This window comes from Dioscorea cayenensis, chromosome 3 (assembly GCF_009730915.1).
Source record: "Dioscorea cayenensis subsp. rotundata cultivar TDr96_F1 chromosome 3, TDr96_F1_v2_PseudoChromosome.rev07_lg8_w22 25.fasta, whole genome shotgun sequence".
Lineage (NCBI taxonomy): Eukaryota > Viridiplantae > Streptophyta > Magnoliopsida > Dioscoreales > Dioscoreaceae > Dioscorea > Dioscorea cayenensis.
This window is the reverse complement of record NC_052473.1, coordinates 7,319,891-7,325,667: the sequence shown is the minus strand read 5'-3', so window position 1 is coordinate 7,325,667 and position 5,777 is coordinate 7,319,891. Positions and strand designations below refer to the sequence as shown.

General features: G+C 43.4%; 1 non-coding gene across 1 annotated transcript; it reads right to left on the bottom strand.

Annotated features, from left to right (window-relative positions):
• Positions 1–4,499: 4,499 nt before the first annotated feature.
• On the bottom strand, positions 4,500–4,604 carry LOC120257698. The gene has a single exon (XR_005535788.1). It is a non-coding gene; the product is annotated as a small nucleolar RNA R71 (small nucleolar RNA).
• Positions 4,605–5,777: the final 1,173 nt, after the last annotated feature.

Below are 5,777 nucleotides of genomic sequence, written 5' to 3'. Positions count from 1 at the left end.
GTGTGAAAGCCACCTTGGCGGCTGCCTAGGAAAGGGTTACCTTAGAGGATGTTTGAAACTACTACCTTTTCTTTTTATGTATAAACAAGTCCCTCTTAATAAAAACTTTGAAGAGTGTACATTGGGTTAACTTGAGTGAGTTTACACACACAACGCAATATCGGGTTGTTGTCCTTTTTTATTCAAGTTTTTAGCTACAGCAATGATTTCTCTTATTAGGTGTTAGGATTTGTCCTTACTTGTAGAATGTTTCTTTTGCATGCTTTTTGGTGAACCAAAGGCCAAGCACTTTCAATTTTCCTTCTTAGATGCCTTTAATGTTTTATTTTTGCTTTAGAACAAGCAAAAGCGTAAGTGTGGGGGAGTTTGATAAGTGCTTGTGTATAAGTAATACGAAGTATTCTTTTCTTACATTGAGCATCACTTTTATTAGGTTTTATCTCTTATTCGTGTGTATTTGTGTTCTTTTGTGCATGTAGGGTTGTGGAGACAAAGTTGGAAGAAAGGAAGCAAATGTATATGGGTGTGTGCCAACCTCCATTGTGCTCAAGCGACTACACAAGGTGGAGGGGCACAATGGTAGTCACACTCATTTATCCCTATTTGTGCAATACTAGGAAGAGCTTCGTCAATGTGGTTCCATTGAAGATGAGACATGATCTACCGCATTGATGTGTGCCCATTCATGTGGCCTCAATGAAAAAAGTGGATTCTGGAGCATTTTGGCAAAGTACTGTAGCAGCTTATTGTAAGAAATCACTTTAGTGAAATTACTATACTAGTTACTGTTCACATCCCATAGAAAACAATTTCCTGGAAATCCACATGGCCGTGTGGAAATCCACACGCCCGTGTGGATGCATGATTAAAGCCCCTATAAATACCGCACTTTGAGGACTTTTGAAGGATCTTTTGCTCATCTTTTGCCCATCTTCGGAGGTGCTTGTGGCTAGTATTTGGAAAGGCCTTTGCTAGGTTTTTGGAGTGGTTCTACGGCCTTTAACATCAAGTTCCTTTAGAGGAGAACTATTGCAGGAGCTTTCGTTGGCATCAGTTCGGTGAGGTGTGCCCTAGGTTGGATGAGGGAACCTTTGGAGAAGACGAGGCGGCTCCACAAGACCATCGATATAGATTACAAGGGATTTTTCTCTATGTATTGCTTGTACTTATCTTTGATTTCATATTTGCTTTTGTATTGCTCCATGGAGAGCTAAACCCCTGACAACACCCCTTGCGTGTGACCCGCAAGTGCACGTGTTTATCGAAGTAATAAAATCCCAGGTGAGTGGGGTATCGTATCCACAGGGAGTAGGGAGTAAAAATACAAGGATTCCTATTTAACCAAGTGAAGATGAACAATGATTATGTTGATGAAATGTAATGTAAATAGAAATAAAAGAAACAAGAACGAAAGGCACAAATAAGTGAGAGGAAAGGCAATCGATAGAAGTGGGGTACTCAGACAATGCTTTCCCTAGAACTAATGTTTCAAGTGCAAGACCAACTATTATGTCTCCTAATTGATGCTTAATGAGTCATGGACATCCTTGAATACACGGTCCCAAACCTAAGGTCAACCGTGACTAACTCTACATTATGCCCCGGTAGAGAAATCAAACAGTCTCAACACCTCACACTATGTAAAGTTGTATGACGCTCTTGGGATTCCTGGTGATAAACCCTATTCCTATGTGTAGATCTTAACCCTTTGGTCCAGGCAAAAGATCCCTAGTCACAATTAAGCCCCAAGTGCTAAAGTCACTTCAACACTTCACTGTTTGCTCATGCAACTAAGGCCCAGAGGAGTTCATCCATTAGCCCTTCACTCTACTATAACCGCAAAGGACTCTTGGAATATGGAGGTAGGATAAATCACATCAGAAGGGAAAGGGGACGCTCCGCTACCTCTTGACCCTCTATAACCTTGCTTTGTCTATGATAAGTGCTTGTGCGATATGAATGCGAAGCGTTCATTGCTTATGTTGAGCATTACTTTTCTCAGGTTTTTACATTAATATGTGTGTTTTTATGTTACTTTTTATGCGAGTAGGGGTTGTGAGGCCGAGTATGAAGGAAATAGGCCAATGTGGATCATAATGCACCAATTTTTGGAGGAGATCTTGCTAAGTTCAAACGCCAAGACATAGGTCGGTGTGAGATGCTAGAGTGTGTGCCAACCTCCTCATATTCGAGTGAGCACATTCATTTGGAGGGGCACAAAGGCGATCACACTCGAGCATTCCGACTTATGCATATAAGAACAAGAGATCCACCAACATGTACATCATTGAAGAAGCAAGTGATTCACGACGTAAACGCAGTGCCCGCTTATGCTACTCCCCAATGAAAGTATGGAATTCGGGAGTATTTCCGGCAGAGTGTCAGAGAGGTGTTACTATAGTAAAAGCAATGTAACAAGTATCGTAGCAAAGACTTTTCATAGCCACCGAGAAATCGAGAGAGCAGAGAATCCACACCAGGCGTGTGTAAATTATCCACGCCTGTGGAAATTCCATGGCATGTGACATCATACACGCCTGTAGTCGCCTCGATTCCAGCCCTCTATTTAAAGTCGATTCCAGCCCCAATTTCAAAGCATTCTTTTTCTCCATCTTTTTCCCCAACCTCGCGAGAGGGTTTCGCTAGGGTTTTTGAGGGGTATTGGCCAAGGTTTTGGAGAGGTTCTACGGTTCGACATCGTGATTCCATTAGGAAGAAGGTTTGTAGGGGAGCTTCGATTGACGCATATCCTATACCGGACGAAGGAATCCTTGGACGACGAGTAGAGGGCTTTCCACAAGACCATCGACATGACCATCGAGGTGGTTTCTTTATGGATTTATTGCTTTTACATTCGATTTCTTTCATTGTACTTAGCTCCATGGAGAGCTAAACACCTAGTGGGTACTTGGGTGATTGTGAACCCTACGATGTATTCGTTTCATTGAACTTCTTTATTATGCTTTCAATAAATTGATGTTTATTGTGAGTTCCAACCTTCAATGCTTGATTGTATGAACATTTCCCCTTGAGTGACACTAAGGTTGAGAGTTATTGTTGGTAACCTTGTGAGTGAGTGGCACACCACGAGCGTTAGACAAAGCTAGGTTGGAGAGGGTTGAGAGGGTGAGTCGAGAGGTACAAGAGCGTCCTCTTTCCCCTCCGACGTGATAGATTCTACCTCCGTTCCTCGAGTTCTTTGCGGTTATAATAGAGTGAGTGGTCTAAGGGATGAACCTCTGCTGGGGCCTAGTTGCGCGTGCAATGGAGTGAAGCGTTGAGAGGATCTTAGTATCTAGGTCTTAATTGTGGCTATGGACCTTCCGTCTGGACCAAAGGGTTAGGTCTACTTTTAGGAAGAGATTTATCACTTGGAATCCCTAGAGCTCATTGCAACTCTATGCTAGTGCGAGGTGTTGAGATTGTTCGATTTCTCCTCCGGGACATGTATAGAGTTAGGCATAGTTGACCTTAGATTTGGGACTATGTATGTAAGGATTTCCAAGACTCACCATGGCATTGATTAGGAGGTATAATAGAGAGTTCCTGCACTTAAAACGGTTATCCTAGGTGAAGCATCATCCGAGTACCCCATCTTTATCGATTGCCTTACCCTTTTCTTTATTCTTGCTCTCTCACTTGTTTCTTTTATTATTGAGAATTGAATCAATTTCACAATAATCACTATTGATCTTCCACATAGCTAAGAACCAAATTAAGTATTTTCACTCCCTACTCCCTGTGGATTTGACCCCGCTCACCCGGGATTATTGCTTCGATAAACCCGTGCACTTGCGGGATATACGCAAGGGGACCTTCTCAAGTTTTTGGCGCCGTTGCCTGGGAGTTAGGCGTTTAGAGATACTTTGCACTTTGTTTTCTTAGCTATTTCACTACACATTCTATTTCATATCTTCTTATTCTATCATCGTTCTGATTTTCTTTTTCTTTACTTTTGGTGCAGCTCCAGGTTATGACCCGAGGGAATCCATCAATATTGATTGAAGGAGACCCTGAGCTTGAACATACACTTCGAAGGAAAGGGAAAGAACCTGTACAAGAATAGCCTAATCCAGCTGATTTGGAAGTAGAAGGATCTGACAACATGGCAGAACAAAATGAGCAACAACGAACACTATCCGATTATGCCAGACCTTCAGTGTTGGGGACTCAATCGAGTATTGTGCGTCCCCCAATCACAGCTCAGAATTTCGAGCTAAAGCCGGCATTCATCCATATGCTGCAGCAGTCCGCACAATTCAACGGTTTGGCCGATGAGGATCCAAACAGTCACATAGAGAGCTTCCCTCGAGGTGTGTGACATGTCGAAGATAAATGGTGTTACGGATGATGCCATCAAATTGAGAGCCTTCCCATTTTTCCTTAAAGGGGAAAGCAAAGCGATGGCTACACTCATTACCTAGGGCATCAATCACTACATGGGAGGAGATGGTAGAAGCTTTTTCTAGCCCGTTATTTCCCTCCCGTAAAAATCAAGAAAGCTTAGGAATGAGATCTCATCCTTTATGCAGTTGGAATTGGAGTCTCTATTTGAGAAATGGGAAAGGTTCAAGGAACTTCGCTAAGTGTCCGCAACACGGATTCCCAGAGTGGATGATTGTTCAAACCTTCTACAATGGTTTGAACCCGAGTACAAGGCAACTCTTGGATGCGGTGGCAGGAGGTACCTTAGGTAGCAAGACCCCCGATGAGGATCGTCAATTGATTGTGGAAATGGGGTTAAATAGCTACCAGTGGAACGCTAGGGAAAAGAAAAAAGTGGCCGGTCTCCATGAAATTGATGCGGTAACTTCATTGGCGGCCCAAGTGGAGAGTTTGAGTAAGATGCTAGATCTTATAGTTTCGAATAGAGTTGCGGCCATGACAAATTGTACCGGTTGTGGTGGAGGACATGCTCCTTCCGATTGCCCAATCGTCATAGGTAATGGAATGAGACCTCAAGGGAATCCATACAGCAACACCTACAATTCAGGTTGTAAGAATCATCCCAACTTTTCATGGAGTAATCAAGGACCACAGAAGACCATGGGGCCATCGGGGTTCCAACAACAACAACAAGCCCCTCAAGTGGAAAACAGAATTTCAGGCTTGGAAACCCGAATGACGGATTTGGAGAAGCACTTGGCTAGATTTGTTCAATCGGCAAATACAAGGTTTGAATCAGTCGAGGCTACACTTCGCAATCACACCGCCTCCTTGCACAACCTTTAAAATCAAGTGGGGCAAATTACGAAATCTCTTTCCAAAAGGCCACATGGAAATTTACCAAGCAACACGGAAACCAACCCGAGAGAACATGTGAAGGCGATCGCTTTGAGAAGCGGTCGTGAGGTTGAAGGGAGGCTTCCGAGTGAGAAGCCGAAAGAACACGCACCCGAGGTCGTAGAGGTTGAGAAGGGAGCAAACAAAGAGAAAGAGGTGGCACCCCCACCTTCCAAGCCAAGAACCTTTATCCCTCTAGATTAAAGAATGACCAAAGGGATGAACAAAGATAAGAAGTTCCCCGAGTTTGTTGAAGCAACTCCACATCAACATTCCTTTTGTTGAGGCTTTGGCTCAAATGCCTAAGTATGCGAAGTTCCCCGAAAAGACCCTATTGACCAACAAGAGAAAATTGGAGGAGAGTGCTTCGGTGGTGCTTGATGCTTCATGCTCGGCGGTGTTGCAAAAAGAACATGCCGAACAAGAAGAAAGACCCGGGAAGCTTCATTATTCCATGTAACATCGGTAACTTAGGTGAGGAAATGGCATTGGAG